The 17,080-nt window shown below is 40.1% G+C and overlaps 1 pseudogene; it reads left to right on the top strand.

The window, feature by feature from the left end:
• Nucleotides 1–16,167: 16,167 nt before the first annotated feature.
• Nucleotides 16,168–16,474, top strand: LOC131189630 (metallothionein-like; annotated as a pseudogene).
• Nucleotides 16,475–17,080: the final 606 nt, after the last annotated feature.

Raw genomic sequence — 17,080 nt, 5'->3', positions numbered from 1 at the left:
TCAGTTACATCTCTCCAGCCCTAGTGAATTAAGCAATCCTGTGGATATCCTGACCTAGAGGCTGTAGAGGTGTGGATGGAGAACAACAGGCTTTAGCTGAATCCTACAAGATGGAGTGTCTTTGGGTTTTAGGAGCTAACGAATCCAGGACTTTATCACCTTTGGTTTTGGATAGACCTCAAATGGACCTGGTGAGCAATCTGGGAATCTTTGTGGACTCACAACTCCTGCTTAAGGAACAGGGGGCAGTCGTGGGCTGGTGGCCCTTTATGCAGCTTCATTTTGTGCATCAGTTGTAAGGCCCATTTCTGGATCGTGAGGCTCTGTTCACAGTCACTCATGCCCTGGTCACATTCTGAATGTACAACTGTTACATGTTCCACCAGTGATGGACAGGCTCCTCTTGAAGAGTATTCAGAAGTTTTAGCTGGTACAAAATGCCCCTAGCTAGACCCACATTGCACTTTTGCTCTGTGAGCTACATTAGTTGCCAATTTGCTTCCGGGTTCAATTCAGGGTGTTGGTTTTGATCGCTAGCTCGCTTGATGGCATAGGGCCAGGTTTCTGAGGGGCCGCCTCTTTCCTATTACATTTGTCCATCCCATCAGGTCTGGCAGGAGAGGCATGATGAGGGTCCCATCCTACAAAGGAGTTTCATCTGATGGGACCTGGGAAATGAGTCCTTCCTTCTGTGGTACCTGACTTCTGTAACGTCATCCCTCCTGAGGTAAAGTTAGCTCCAACCCTTATTGCCTTCCCTCAAGCTCTCAAATGTGGTTTTTTTCAGCAAACCTAGGGATCTCCTGCTAATCATACTACATGTAAACATTTTGTCTCTCATAGTCTTGTTTTATCAACGTTTATTATTTTAATGATTTGAAAAATATCTTAATGTACATGCCGCCAAGTCACTTTGTGTGAGATGAGTGGCCATATAAATTTGAGAAACAAATTAATTAATTAATAAGGAGCCACTATAAAAAGAAGAATTAAGTGCTTGCTTTTTGTTAAATAGTAAGGTTGTGACCAATTATATTCTGTGTTGGTTTATTTAACTTTTGGATATCAAATCAAGGCATTTTGGGAAACACTGAAGATTAAAACTTACATTAAATTTTAAACGTTTATGGTGAGACTTACACTATTTTGAACTGTTTCTTTTTTAAAAATATCTGCTTGAAGTGAGATTTTGCACTTTTGTTGAATAATGCAAAGTGGAATTTGGACCTCTCTTTTATTTCGGGATCATATTCTGTCTAATATGAAGATAATATAGGACTGTTTAACAGTCACTTAACTTTTCTAGGTCATTCAGCTATATTTCCATGTGTGGTATCCTTGGAGTACAGGTAGTCCTCGATTATTGTTGTTTTTCTTTAGAGTACAGATAGCCCAAAATTTCTGCTGTTAAGTGAGACATTTTACAACATTTCTTGCCACAGTTGTCAAGTGAATCACCGCAGTTGGTAACGTGGTAATACGGTTGTTAAGCAAAACTGGCTTCCCCATTGATTTTGCTTCTCAAAAGGTCGCAAAAAGGAATCACACGACCTTGGAAAACAGGAACAGTCATAAATAAGAACCAATTGCCAAGCATCTGAATTTTAATCATATGATCATGGAGATATTACAAAAGTCGTAAGTGTGAAAAAATGGTCATAGGTCACTTTTTTTCAACGCCATTGTAACTTTGAATGGTCACTAAATGAATTGTTGTAAGTTGAGAACTACCTGTATACTGTGTATACAGTATATAGCAGTTAAAAAGGAAGAAACAGCTGCAATCACACATTGCTCCCAGAAGCACGAAGCTGAAGCCTGAAGATGACGAATGAGACTTCGTCGAAACGTCGCCAAGACACTTCCAATTTTACGCGGGAGAAAACCCGAATAACCAAAGACCTACATACAAACACCCACGAAAACCTCAGAAAACAAATATACAATACTGTATATATAATATAAAATACTGTATATTGTGGAGGGTTTCCTATTTTTTTATCTAAAATTCTGAGCCCAAAATCCCAGTGTCACTTTAATCTAAAGATAGTCCTCTCTTAATGACTCTAATTTGGAGTGGAATTTCCATTGCTAAGACAAAATATCATTTGGCAAACCATCAAGTGACTACACTGCTTACCAACAGCAGTTCCAATAGTCCCAGCTGCAGTTATTAAGCGATGGCCTCACACATCTCTGCCCTGATATGCTCGCCTCCACTTCAATTGCCTCCACTTGCCTGTCTCCCCTCAATCTCTACGTCTTGCTCTCTGTTGGCTATTTCTGTCACCACCCATCACCCCCAAGTGACCTTCACCATCTTCTGAACCTCTGTTGGCATGAGTTCACCACTTCTGCCGCCACCCCTGCTGCTTGGCCCACTTTTACAGTCCACCACCTAATCCCACATGCATGCCCAGTCTGCCCCGCTGGAGGTCTGCACACCAGACATGGCTTGCTGTCTGTTCCTGGTTACCAGATGTGGTACTGAAAAGCACACACTCGTTTGTGGGGGAGTGGTGGTCCCATAAAAGCTAAAGCAAGGCAGACACAAGCTGTGGATTATGACCTGGAGCAACCGCAGCCTTGCTGGCAGCTCTCTGCTCAGCATAACCTGGCGGATCTCCAACTGGGTCTATGGACGGGTCTCTTGCTTTCTGCCTTGTCCCTTGTGCTTTGCAGCATCTCAGGAGGAGGGGGCCTTTGAATTACCAGTCTACTAGGGCTTCACACACTGCAAGTAGCTCATTGTCTCCTTCCTCCTGCAAAACCTCCCAAAGGGCCAGCAGTTTCTGCAGCCCATATTGGAAGTTGCTTGTCTCCTTGTCCCTCTATTTCCTCCTTCCTTCTGCTGCCATCTCTCTTGCCTTACCCAACAATGGATTGTGACACGCTGGCCATCCCATCCCAACCCTACTGTGGCTCCAACCCTACTGGTTTTTAGTAAGATCTAGGTCTGTGTCCAGACCTGAGACCCTGAGTATCTGCAGATACCCATTTCTAGGTTGTATTAGTGATTAAGGAATATTATATTTTCTTGGCTGCTGTGTCTTTTAATTTTTGTATTATTGCAATTATTTTACTGTATTTTAATTTCATTCACGACCCAGAGTTACGTATAAAGATGGGCATCCATACAAATTGAATGAATGAATGAATGAATGAATGAATTTTTAAATTGTCTCCAAACTTCATTTAGCTCTATTGCCATATCAGATCAGGAAAAAGAGCTACAGAAATATAGGTGATTGGAGATTGACAAAGAATGAGCAGAAGTTACTACCTGTATCTCTTACCTGGGTACAACTGCTTCTTGCATGCAAATTGAAGTTATCTTGCTGCTAAAAATTAAATGTGAATGCTCACTACAGTATTCGTAAGATTATGCAATAAAAATTCTGCTTAGTCATTTTGCTGATTAATCACTCCTGCCTCTGGACAGAAATGTTAGCTTTATGTGTACATATTTTTTGGCTAAACTAGAAGGCTGTAATCATGTTGTTATTTTTAAGGACTGTCTGTCTCAACTATCCCAGGTATACTAGACAGGAAACATGACCAGATGGACTAAATCTATTCTGTTGTAAGGCTACATTAACAGAAGCGTGCAAGACTGAACATAAGAATCTCCGAATGTATTCTTTGAAACCTGTGAATTGGGGTGGGAGTGGGTGATGGGGTTCTTCTGAGCCTCTTTCTCCCCCACCCCACCCCATTATGTATCTGTGTGCTATGTTGCCTCTTATCTGACCATCCCCTAGGCAGCAATTCTTCCCATCCATTTCTCCCAAGGTCATTCCCATACACCATTACAGTCTGCCAGAACAGGGTCCAACTGGCGGGGTGGGTGGGGAACAGCAAAGAATGAAGCAAAAGACTAATAAAACAAAAAAATAAGAAGAGAAGTCTGAAACAAAAACTATCCTAAATCCCAATGCAGCAATCCACTTACTGGATCATAGCCTAGGTGTGCTTTGGCAGAAAGGGCAATATCATTCTTGATTAAATTACTTAATTGCTGTTGTCAGACACAACTCAGGCTGAGTCAAAAAAACCAACTTTCATCTTTCCTTTAGCGTAGACTTTTATTAGAGATGTGGTGTTTGGCTGTACTGAACTACATTTGAAGCCAAATTTTTAAAAAAAGATTCAAACGCTAGCATGGGGGCGCAGTAATTTATAGGTGTCAAAACCCCAGTTTTGCATATGAATCATAAAATTTAAAAGAGTACTAACTTGTAGACTGAAATTCAGTTGGGCCGAAGGATGGCATGAAAGGCCAGCAGAAAGGAATATAAATTGGAGGTTGGAATAGAATAAGAAGAATCACCAAACAGCAAAAATTATGGAAGGAGAAATCAGTGCTTGTTGATATAGTTTGGGATCTAGTAAGCAATCAGGAAACCTGAAGATAATTCTCCAAGGGAACTCTACTTTAAAATTAATGCAAAGTAATGTAAAATATGATATAGAAAAACATGCTCATATATTCATTTCTTTAAATCCCTTCCCATCATCCAGGAAGTCAAGGCAAATGAGCTGAGATACAGCAAACAATATCTCATTCCTACAGAGTTGAGAATAACTAGAGAAGCCGAAGGCAATTTGTTTGGTACCTTTCGAAGTGCTCAAGACAGTGTACACTAAAGAGAGGCCTCAAAGTGCCCTTTGATGATAGGTTACAGAATAACAGAGTTGGAAGGGACCTTGGAGGTCTTCTAGTCCAACCCCCTGTTCAAGTAGGAGCCTCTGTACCATTCTAGATAAATTGTTACCCAATCTCTTCTTAGAAAATTCCAGCGCTGGAGCATTCACAACTTCTGGAGGCAAGTCATTCCATTGAATAATTGTTCTAACGGTCAGGAAATTTCTTCTTAGTTCTAATCTAGGTTGAATCTCTCCTTGATTAGTTTCCATCCATTGCTTCTTGCTCTGCCTTCAGTTGGCTTTGGAAAATAGGTCGAGCCCCTCTTCTTTGTGACAGCCCTTAGTGATAGGTTCAACCAAAGCAATCTATATGACCTGTATGCATTCAGCAGCCAGTGGGATGAATGGATATCCGTTTCAGACCAAAGCTAAAACAGAACTCTACTGTGCTGAATAGAGATCCAGGATCTAAACATTAGATACCGTTGTGGCACAAATTTATGTAGCCATCCGTTTATCAAACGGAATTCTGGCTGGTGAACAATATAAAAACCCAATCCAATAAAACAACCATTTAAAGCAATAAATTACACTGAATGAATCACCAATAAAAACTGTCATCCATCCATCTACCACCCCTTGTCTGCTCTATCAACCACTGGCCCTAGTGCTTGGGAGCAAAATTAGGTATTCACCAGTTTTCTGAAGGCCAACAGTGTTGGACCCAACTGTGTCTCTGGGGGGAGCTGTTCCATAAGGCAGAACTCATGACTAAAAATTTGTGCTTTTGAAGCTCTGCCAGGTGACAATGCTTCACCAAGAGAGCATAGAGTATGCCTGCTTGGCAGATCAAGTAGATGTGTATCTGTTAGAAAATATTGGGCATGTTTTAACTATCCTCTGGGATGTTTGTGGAGATTCTCAGTCATCCAGGTCATAACTGTCTCAAAGGTGCTTTTTCAAAAAGCAGCTGGACTGTTTTTTCCTTGAAGAAGAAGAAGAAGAAAATGTTTCACTTCTCATCCAAGAAGCTTCAACTGATGTTCAGAACTGATGAAGCTTCTTGGGTGAGAAGTAAAACATTTTCTTTTTCTTCCTCAATGAAAAAAAACAGTCCAGTTGCCTTTTGAAAAAGTACCTTTGAGATGTCATCTGGGATATTAGGTTAGTTTTGAACATATAGCTCAATAATCATATATCATTATAACAGTGATACAAGCGATTCAAGTATCACAACTGAGGTAATTAGAGAAGAGCCTTATTTTTTCCCCCCCAAAATAAAAATAAAACATGGATTCTTTTAAATGGTAATCAATGAAGCAAAACAATGATAGACAGGAAAATATACCTGCTCCCACAGCTTTAAGAGGGACTAAGAAGGAGAAATTAATTAATCTTTTCATGGAAATGAATATTATTACATGCTTAAAAATGCAGAATATTGTTGGAGGCAAATGTATAAGATGGATAAAAGAAATGGGCAGTCTTAAAAATAAAGTACCACATCGAAAGTTATTACCACCATTCTAAAATACTAATTTTAGAAACTTATATTAATGTTCTAATTAAGAATGATTTTATATAATTCTTATATAAGTTGTAATTATATAAGAATGACTTTTTATATACAATTTCCATGCAACTTTGCTGCCTGGATAGCTCTAGAAATGTCACCACTTCTTAAAACAACAACAACAGCAATCTTGTATTTGATAATATTCCTTCTGGCAAAATATCAAGTCCGTATACAGATGTGTGCCCAATGTAGAGTAAGTTAATTATGCTAATGAATTAACTCATCACAACCAAGTAATCTATTCCAGCCAATGGGACAGACTCTAAAATATATGTACATTGACATTTGCAACTCTGATTTTCGATCCAATTTTATCAGATTCCGCTCCTCCTCGCCTCATCAGAAGCTGTTCCGTTTCACTGATTTTTCTTGGGCCGTTCCAAGACCTTTGGAATTCAAAGGTGAGATTATGATCTTGCAATCTACTTTGAAGTTTTCAGGGTCATTGCCTTTGGCACCAAACCATGACAGCTATTGTAACCATTTCAGGGTTTTTTTCCCCCTCAGTAACCATGTTACAGCAGCAAAATACATGCTTTCAATCAGTGTTATGTTACTTTGCTTTCAGTATTGTGGATACCTTCTAGAATTTGTCTATCTTCTCTCCTAAAATTTGATCATGTTGCCTTTAACTTAAAAGGACAGCTGTTGCTAATTACTTGGTCAACTTTCTGTCAAGGATAATGATCTTCTCCATGCATAAATAGTGTTTTGATTTATTTTAAAGAAATGATGATGTACACTCACCCTGGATTATTATGATGATTGTTATTACATTTGTCTGTAACAGTTACAATCATTACCATCAAGACTTTGTTCATGTCACTTAAATCACATCTCAAGTTCTTGCATCTTACTTCTGTATCTGGTTGGTGGGGTCGCTATAGTTATAATTGGCTCTTTTCTTTTTTATACACTGCAGTGAACAGAGCATAGTGGTATAACACTGATGAACTGAAGAACATTTAATTATGCATTATAATTTCTTATATGAACAAGTTAAGACATTTAAACATTTCTCTGGATAATACTTCCTTCCCAATATTAAGTCTTATGTGTAACTGAAATAAAAAGCCACAAATCACAATTAAATATGAAATTGTTAGTATTCTGTAAGAATAATACTCCTTTTTAAAGAAACAGTGTCCTTGCTGCCTCAACATACATCATATATATTTTAATTTTTGATATACGTAGTGCTAATTGAATTCTTGCCATTAATTTATTTCAGGGGAAATGAGGATCAGGAAAGGAAAAGCTGTGAAGTTTTTTTCTCTGGTTCTTAGAAAATAAACTCTTTGCATAATAGCCTGTGTAAAAATTGATTTAATTGTAAACTCATTATGAACATCTATGAATACCAACTAGCAGTCAGAAGACTTGATAAAAATTTCTTAAGTTCACAACACATGGACACACTTAATCATAGTTTCACCTGAGAAACAGCATTTTAGATCAAGCCAAGTCCAAAAACACTAGAGAATTTCTGGAAGTTTGGCACTCGGACCAAGCATCCATCAACAGGCACATACAGATAAACAGCATCTACATACCATTCAAAAGAGACAATGAAAAAGCCAAAAAGAAAATAAAAAGACTTAAGTACCTCCTCACCACCAACCAATACCCAGATGAACAGAGATTAACACCAAGATTAACACTAGTTCAACAATCAAGGAGCAAACAATATCCCAATCAAGAAACTATCAAGTCCACTCCTGCCAAAACTGATAAGGAATTCTCATGGAAAGGAATGTGAAGAGAGACAGATAGGCTTTCTAGTTTTGATCTATCATACAGGACACAATTCTGTTATCAAGGATGGAGGATTTTCTGGCAGAAAGTGCTAACCTTATTCCAATCAGTAGTAAACAGTAGTTACTATAAATAAAGGTTTTAAAACTAATCTCTTCTTCATATACAGTATGTCATCTATGCCAGTGCCCTGCCCCAACCTTTTGAGCACCAGGGACCATGGAGAAAGATTTTCTGTGGACTGAAGAGTTTGTGGTCTTGTGTGCTACCTGCATCCCGCAGATGGGCTTTGCTTGTTGGCATGGCCCGGTTGCTGGCATGTCGCGGCCCAGAACCATTCCATGGTCCTGAGGTTGGAGCCCCCTGGTCTATGCCTAAATCTGAATTTTTAAGTTAAGAACATACTATATTGCCCAGTATTGAAAAGCCTCATCCTGGAAAACATACTTGCCTAGGACGCTGCTATTTATATACTATATGTAAAATACATTTACATGTCTTTGTCCAGATCCCCCCCTCAAAGCAAGTAAGATGAAGGAGACCTCATTCTGTGGTAGTATGCCAATTGCTGTTTATGTCCCACCACAAGCCTGTGTAAATGAGGCATTACGAACTCTAGCTGACCAAATCATGGAGGCTGAAGCCAAACACCCTGATTCACTGGCCATTGTTTTGGGAGATCTAAACAAGGCAAACTTAAGGAAAGAACTACCAAAATACTTTCAGCATGTCAATTGTCCCACCAGAGGCAAGAATACTCTAGACCACTGCTACACAACACTAAAAGATGCCTATCGGTCTTTACCACGTGCAGCTGTAGGACACTCTGATCATTGCATGATTCACCTTGTACCTGCTTACAGGCAAAGACTTAAAGCCATAAAACCAATAATTAAATCAGTGAAAACCTGGACGGAGGAATCAGAATTAAAGCTACAGGCATGTTTTGACTGCACTGATTGGAATATTTTTAAAGATACCTCTGCAGACCTGGATGAACTCACAGATACTGTAACATCATATGTCAGCTTCTGTGAAGACCTATGTGTACCTACAAGGAACTTGCGAATACACAGTAATAACAAACCTTGGTTTACACCTAAACTTAAGCAGCTACGACATTCCAAAGAGGAAGCCTACAGAAAAGGTGATAAAATGCTGTACAATCAGGCCAGAAATGCACTAACAAGGGAGATAAGAGCAGCAAAAGAAGCTACTCTGAAAAGCTAAAGAATCAATTTTCAGCAAATGAACCAGCAAACATGTGGAAAACTCTTAAAAATATCACCGGCTATGGCAAACCTCCTTCCCAGGCTGAAGGTAATCAACAACTGGCAGATGACCTGAATGAGTTTTACTGCAGGTTTGAAAGGAAACTACAGCCACCTATCTCCACAACCCCATCTCAGACACACCAACAACAGCCAAGCCTCCTACAACTGACCCCATTTCATTGGGTTCACAACCCCTAGTGATCACAGAAAAGGAAGTGCAGGACCTATTTCACAGACAAAAGCCAGGAAAAGCTCCAGGCCCAGACAAGATAACTCCTTCTTGCTTAAAAGTCTGTGCTGACCAATTGGGCCCCATCTTCACCCATATTTTCAATAAATCACTAGAGATGTGCTATGTTCCTTCTTGCTTCAAACGCTCTACCATCATCCCAGTGCCGAAGAAGCCCACCATCAAGGAACTGAATGACTACAGACCAGTTGCTCTAACATCTGTAGTCATGAAAACCTTTGAAAGGCTAGTGCTTTCCTACCTGAAAACCATCATGAATCCGCTCTTAGACCCCTTGCAATTTGCATACCGAGCAAATAGATCAACAGATGATGCTGTTAATATGGCTCTGCACTACATCCTACAACATCTTGAGTCTCCAAAGACCTATGCAAGGGTCCTTTTTGTAGACTTTAGTTCAGCATTCAATACCATCATTCCAGACATTCTTCTAACTAAGCTAAACCAGCTACAGGTACCGGAACAGACTTGTAAGTGGATCACAAGCTTCCTAACAAACAGGAAGCAGCAGGTGAAGCTAAGCAAGATCACATCAAATACCTGTACAATTAGCACAGGGGCCCCCAAGGCTGTGTGCTCTCCCCACTTCTCTTCTCTCTGTATACCAATGACTGCATCTCCAATGATCCATTTGTTAAGCTACTGAAGTTCGCAGATGACACAACAGTGATTGGTCTCATTCGAGACAATGACGAATCCGCATATAGACGAGAGGTCGAACGACTAGCCTTGTGGTGCAACCAAAACAATCTGGAACTGAACACACTCAAAACCGTAGAAATGGTGGTAGACTTTAGGAAAAACCCTTCCATACTTCCACCTCTCACAATACTTGACAACACAGTATCAACAGTAGAAACCTTCAAATTTCTGGGTTCTATCATATCGCAAGATCTCAAATGGACAGCTAACATCAAAACATCATTAAAAAGGACAACAAAGAATGTTCTTTCTGCGCCAACTCAGTAAGCTCAAACTGCCCAAGGAGCTGCTGATCCAATTCTACAGAGGAATTATTGAGTCTGTCATTTGCACCTCTATAACTGTCTGGTTCGGTTCTGCAACCCAACAAGAAAAACACAGACTTCAGAGGATAATTAGAACTGCAGAAAAATAATTGCTACCAACCTGCCTTCCATTGAGGACCTGTATACTGCACGAATCAAGAAGAGGGCCGTGAAAATATTTGCAGATCCCTCGCATCCTGGACATAAACTGTTTCAACTCCTACCCTCAAAACGACGCTATAGAGCACTGCACACCAGAACAACTAGACACAAGAACAGTTTTTTCCCGAAGGCCATCACTCTGCTAAACAAATAATTCCCTCAACACTGTCAGACTATTTACTGAATCTGCACTACTATTAATCGTTTCATAGTTCCCATCACCAATCTCTTTCCACTTATGACTGTATGACTATAACTTGTTGCTGGCAATCCTTATGATTTATATTGATATATTGATCATCAATTGTGTTGTAAATGTTGTACCTTGATGAACGTATCTTTTCTTTTATGTACACTGAGAGCATATGCACCAAGACAAATTCCTTGTGTGTCCAATCACACTTGGCCAATAAAATTCTATTCTATTCTATTCTATTCTATGGAATTCTCTTCCTGGCATGCGTTAACTGGCATCAACATTATTTCAGTAGCAAGTAAAACCTTTTCTATTTTCCCAGGCAGTTTAGTTAGATTTTAATTGGGTTTAACTGTATTATAATTTGTATTGCTTTACTGTTTGAAGGGCTGTCTTGCTGCCTAGTTTGTATGGGTTTGTTGTTATTATTTGATTTTATAGTACAGTGTATGTTTTTGTTCAAATTGCATTTTTACTGAGTTTTATAGTAAATTGTCCAGAGAGGTTCAGCTATTGGCTGATATAAAAACTATTTTATCTACAGTGTGTGTGCATGCGTGTGTGTGTGTGTGTGTATGTGAAATAATATGACTGACTACTGACTCTCACACACACACAAACACACACCACACACAGCTAATTATGCTTTTGTATGATGTGCTTCTGGGTACTGAGATCATCATGCAATCATGCATATACCATAGCTCTGCAAAATAACAGTTGTTTTATACCTGAAATGCTAAAGAACTGCAGCAAACAGGTCGAATCAATATGTTTTTGCAGCAAAATGTACCATCGACTGCACAAACAGTGCAAACACACACACACACACATACACACACACACACACACGAGACAGAGTTAGCAAGCCAAGCAGTATAACATTATTTGCATGTACTGTATATCCACAGACAAAAGGACACAAGATAAAGTACTGTAGGGTGGAAAGATGAATACACTGTATTGTATGCAGCCACCCATTTATTTAGTTTAAATAAATAAATGACATCGGAATTAAAAATGCCAAGATAGCCAACTAAACCAAGTCAATCTCTGGAAACAGCATGAGAAGGCAAGGCACAGAGTGTATATAAGAGGATGCCATTGCATCTAATGCTCCAACAGCCAACCACTAGAATTACCCAAAGCAAAACTCTGAAAGATCAGGGCAAAATGAACCAAGTCATCAGTATATAATTTATGAAGAAAATAAAATAACTCCATGGATGACGACTGTTGATTTTTTACCTGTGCATGTGCACACTATGTATGTTCTTTGGTCTTGTTGAGTTTGAATCTTAGCCCCTTTGAAGATGAAGAAACTTGCTTCAAACATAAAAGCATCCTAAATCTCAACAACCACAGGAGCTAGCAACATGCATAAAATACACGCTCCAGACATGCATACCCGAGCCGAAGATTAATCAAACCTAATTTAATAATGTGCACCTTTACCTCACTTTTATGTGTACTTGTGCACAAAATTGCCTATTCATGGGCAAATAACATCCCTTTGGTTGTTACTTCAGTTTTCTATCAGCTTTTGTTTTGAACTCAGTCACACACATTAATCCACACATGTGGAGTATGTACAGCTTCCCCACAGGAATATTTATCAAAAAACCAGCAGGTGCTTATCTTCCAGTTAGTCAGATAATAACATCATGAGCAGGAGAGACAGAATAATATTTTCTTCGGTGTGGTCTCTGCTGTTTATGCATCGGCCTGCCCAGTTCAGTTCAATTCAGTAAAGGACTCAGAGCCAATTATATCAATAACTAGTGGTGGGTTTCCAATATTCTTACCACTGGTTCACCCTGAGAGCTCACCTTCCCTGCATGCTCCTGGCCAGTGGTGGGTTTCCAAAAAAATTTAGTACTGGTTCTGTGAGTGTGGCTTGGTGGGTGTGGTATGGCTTGGTGGGCGTGGCAGGGGAAGGATGCTGCAATATCCCCATTTCCTCCCAATCAGCCAGGACTCGAGAGGCAGAGAATAGATGGGGGCGGGGCCAGTCAGAATTTTTACTACCAGTTCTCCGAACTACTCAAAATTTCCACTACTGGTTCTCCAGAATTGGTCAGAACCTGCTGAAACCCACCTCTGCTCCCGGCCTCAAAAACGTAGCTAAATAGGATGGCATTACACTGGGGTGGGTGGCCAAGCCTACTCACAGTCGCCGCTACTAGTTCGCCAGAGCCAGTCCGAACTGGCTGAATATTACTTCTGTCAATAACTATATATGAAGGCAAATAAGACATAATGTCAGCTACAAGGGAGTAATGTCAGCTATAAGGGATAGTGGATAACCTCCAGGGCAACCCAGATGATGTGGACACTAGATAAAAACCAAGGTTTCTCCTTCTCTAAGTATCCCTTAATGCTTGCTCAGGGCTGGAAGGAACAACCAATAGAAACAACCATTATCTCATGTAGTGTAAAATTTTCAGTGACAAGACTCATCTCAATAAGACTTCCCTCTGAGAATGATACCTCAACATGTAATTCATATGAGTGGTCTCTTTAGGAGACCACTCCATTGACCATGTCTGGATTTGGGCAGTGAGCAGGCTGCTCCGCCAGTAGTCTAGGAAGTGAAATAAGGGCTAGTTCAGCCTCCAGTGGCAGGTCAGAGAAGTCAAGCAAGGGGATTTTCATCTTGGATATTCATCCACCAAGACAACATTAAGACTCCATCTTTCACTTGGATAACCTTTCTTACTTGGAATACATCAAGGTAGCCGCTCCCCCAAAGTGGAGTGGTTTTGCATCTTACCTTTCTCTTCTTTGTTTAGATAATGCAGGTTGGACCCAAAGGACGTCTCTTCTACCTGGCCCTGTAAAAGGCTCACTGTCCCAAGCTCATGTTTATACTTGCGCCTGCAAAGAAGCATTCCCTGCCAAGAAGCAGCAGCCTCATTTAGCAGATCTTTAACCTAACCATTCCCCCCCCCTTCCTAATGTTTTCACACAAGTTCATGGTCCACTTTATTCGGATGAACTGAGTGTTAAACCATTGGTTATGATAGAAATTGACTGACTGGCTTGTCACCTGAGTCTGTTGTCATGGGCAGAGAGAGAGTGAGTGGTCCAAAATCACTTAGCCAGCTTTCAGGTCCAAGGTGAAGCCAGAATGCAGTCTCCTGATCTCAGCATTTAGTCTATAATACAGCTAGTCCTTGACTTACAAAAGTTCATTCAGTGGCCATTGAAAGTTACAACGGTACTGAAAAAAGTGACATTTGACTATTTTTCATACTTATGACTTTTGTAGCAGCCCTGTGATCATGTGATCAAGATTCGGATGCTTGGCAACTGATTCATACTTATGACCCTTGCTGTGTCCCAAGGTCGTGTGGTCCCCTTTTGTGACCTTCTGACAAGCGCAGTCAATGGGGAAGCCCATTTCACTTAACAACCAGATTACTAACTTATCAACTGCAGTGATTCACTTAACAACTCTATCAAGACTGGTCATAAAATGAGACAAAACTCACTTAACAAATAACTCACTTAATGAGAAATCTTGGGCTCAATTGTGGCTGTAAGTCGAGGACTACTTGTACACCTCATGTAAAAGCTGAAGCACTTTGAATTAAAAAGTTTTTATTGAACTCCCTCTGACTTCAAAAACTTTAAAAGAGGCGTACCACTTCTCTTAGTGCGCTAGTGGCTACATAGCTGGATCAGAGCTGGATCCAGCTCTAATCCAAGAAGATAAAATATTTTTTAATGAATTGATATTCCCAATTCATGATCCCTATCAATGATCAATAATCAATGGTCCCTAATTCAAAACAGTTGTTTCTAGCACAGAATCAGATGAAAGAAGGGTTGTGATTCCTGTAAAAATTCTTAAGTGAACTGTTTATAGCTGAGCACTTAATAAACCCAAGGTGTAAATTTATTTCTGAATATTCCATGTCAACTTGGAAAATCTGTGTGCATATATACTTATAAGGACCATGTCAGGAAATCATGCAAGGTAGGCAATCATTGCCTGGAAATAGAAACTTGCTTGAGGAAGTAAGCCTGGAAGAGAGATTGAACAGGAACCAAACAACAAAAGCAACTGGATATTGCTCTCCCTTCTCTTATGCACAATGTAAAAAATTATATAATTTATTCATTGTTTATATTAAGTAGCATGAATTATTACACAACACCCACAGAGGCACTTTGGAGATGTTTCCAGTTGTACGTTTATCAATGTATCTCTTTTTCAGCTCACAGTATCTTTTTCCAGGCAAGAATTCAAGCTGCAAACAATGAGTAAGCACTAGGTTTATATAGAGGAATTCATTAGTGTTTTTTGTACCTGATCCTCAGACTCCTGTGGTTAATCGCCTGCCCAGCCCAGCCCAGCCCAGCCCAGCCCAACCAGGTGCTAGTGAAAGTGCCATTCCTTTTATGTCAATCAGCATAGTACAGTTATATAAGAAAAGGAGTGAAATACCAGATTCCCTGAAAATATGCTGCTTCCAGCATGCTATTTTCATGGGACCATCAACTCTGACTGCTTTTTAGAAGGCCAGATCCTGAAGATGAAACTGAAATACTTTGGCCACCTAATGAGAAGGAAGGACTCACTGGAGAAGAGCTAATGCTGGGAACGATTGAGGGCAAAAGAAGAAGGGGACGACAGAGAATGAAGTGGTTGGATGTGAGTTTAAATGGTGGATGGTAGAAGACAAGAAGGCCTGGAGGAACATTGTCCATGGGGTCGTGACACGACTTCGCAGCTAACAACAACAACAGCCCTCATTTAATGACTTGCCTCATTTAGCATCCCGTTTACAAGACGGTTATGGAACCGTTTACAAGACGGTTATGGAAAATCAACTTTGCAACCAATCCTCACATTTGCCACTTTTGCAGGTCTGCAAAGCAAATGAAAGCTGAAGTAAGATTGTAAACACAGTCACAGTTCCACTTAACAACCCCTTCACTTAACAACTAAAACACCAGTCCCAATTGCAGTAACTAACAAGGACCATCTGTAGTTGATTAGGAAGATCGATCATAGCCTCTCTCTTTGAAGAAAACCAATGGTCTAATAGAGAATTATTACATTTCCTAGGTCAGCCTAAGATTTTATTATGTTATAGTGCAGTGTTTCTTAAACTTTTTGTCCTTAGGACCCCTTTCCACTTTTAAAAATTAGAGAGGGGCCCTGAAAGAGCTTTGGTTTCTCTACATTATATTTATCAATATTTAGTAAATTGAAAATTAAAACGAACGCGAGCATCTCTGCCTCTTTCATTTGCATTGGGCTGTTTTGCACTTCTTTCTCTCTCGTTGCGATGGGTCCCCAGAATTGCGGCTGCACCACCGGCAGCTCTTGCTCCTGCAATGGATCCTGCAAATGCCAAAACTGCAAATGTACTTCATGCAGAAAAAAAGCTGCTGTTCCTGCTGCCCCACCAGCTGTAACAACTATGCCACAGGCTGTGTCTGCAAAGACCCTTCTCTGAACAAATGCAGCTGCTGCCCCTGAACCCTGGCCACTTCTTTTTCTAATTACGTTAAATCTGTGGTGGCAGTAAATATGATTTTTCAGGCTACAGCAACATGTGTTGCCCTTGTTTTTTAAAAGCCTGAGAGCATGAAAATAAAGCTGACTTCAGAAACAAACAAACAAACAAACAAACAAACAAACAAACAAATAAATAAGAAAATAAGAAAATTAAAACGAATGCACTTATGGAATGTACTTATGAATCATGAAAAAGTATTAAACCTGTTAGATAGTAACATAAATAATTTTCATGAAAAATGCTCTGCATTTTTAAACAATAAAAATCATAATGGATGCTGAACGAGGAGGTTTTGCAACCAGTCCTTGGAAGTCTGGCTGTCCCAGTGTCCCTGCGGTCATGAACCAGGCACTCAGTGAATGATTCACAATTGCAACATCGGTTTTCAACATTTCCTTCTAGCTTGCCACAAGCAAAGTCAGTGGGGAAGCCAGCAGGAGGTCCCAAGTCCCTACTAGTCCTGCTACTTTTTTATCTGCCTGCCTTTCATAGTACCTAGCCATGGCACCATCACTTCCACTCACAATACCCAGCACTTATCAATGCTGTGTAGCCCTTGCTAGGGTATAACTTTCACCCACAGCTTTCACTGGTCAACTGGCTTATCTGGGACACCTGCCTCTTCCCACTTAAAGATCCACATGATCCTGGGTTTATGGCAGCAACTGGGATTGCTGGG

This window comes from Ahaetulla prasina, chromosome 2, assembly GCF_028640845.1.
Source record: "Ahaetulla prasina isolate Xishuangbanna chromosome 2, ASM2864084v1, whole genome shotgun sequence".
NCBI lineage: Eukaryota > Metazoa > Chordata > Lepidosauria > Squamata > Colubridae > Ahaetulla > Ahaetulla prasina.
Note: the sequence above shows the minus strand (reverse complement) of the source record. Positions and strands in the feature narration are given on the sequence as shown.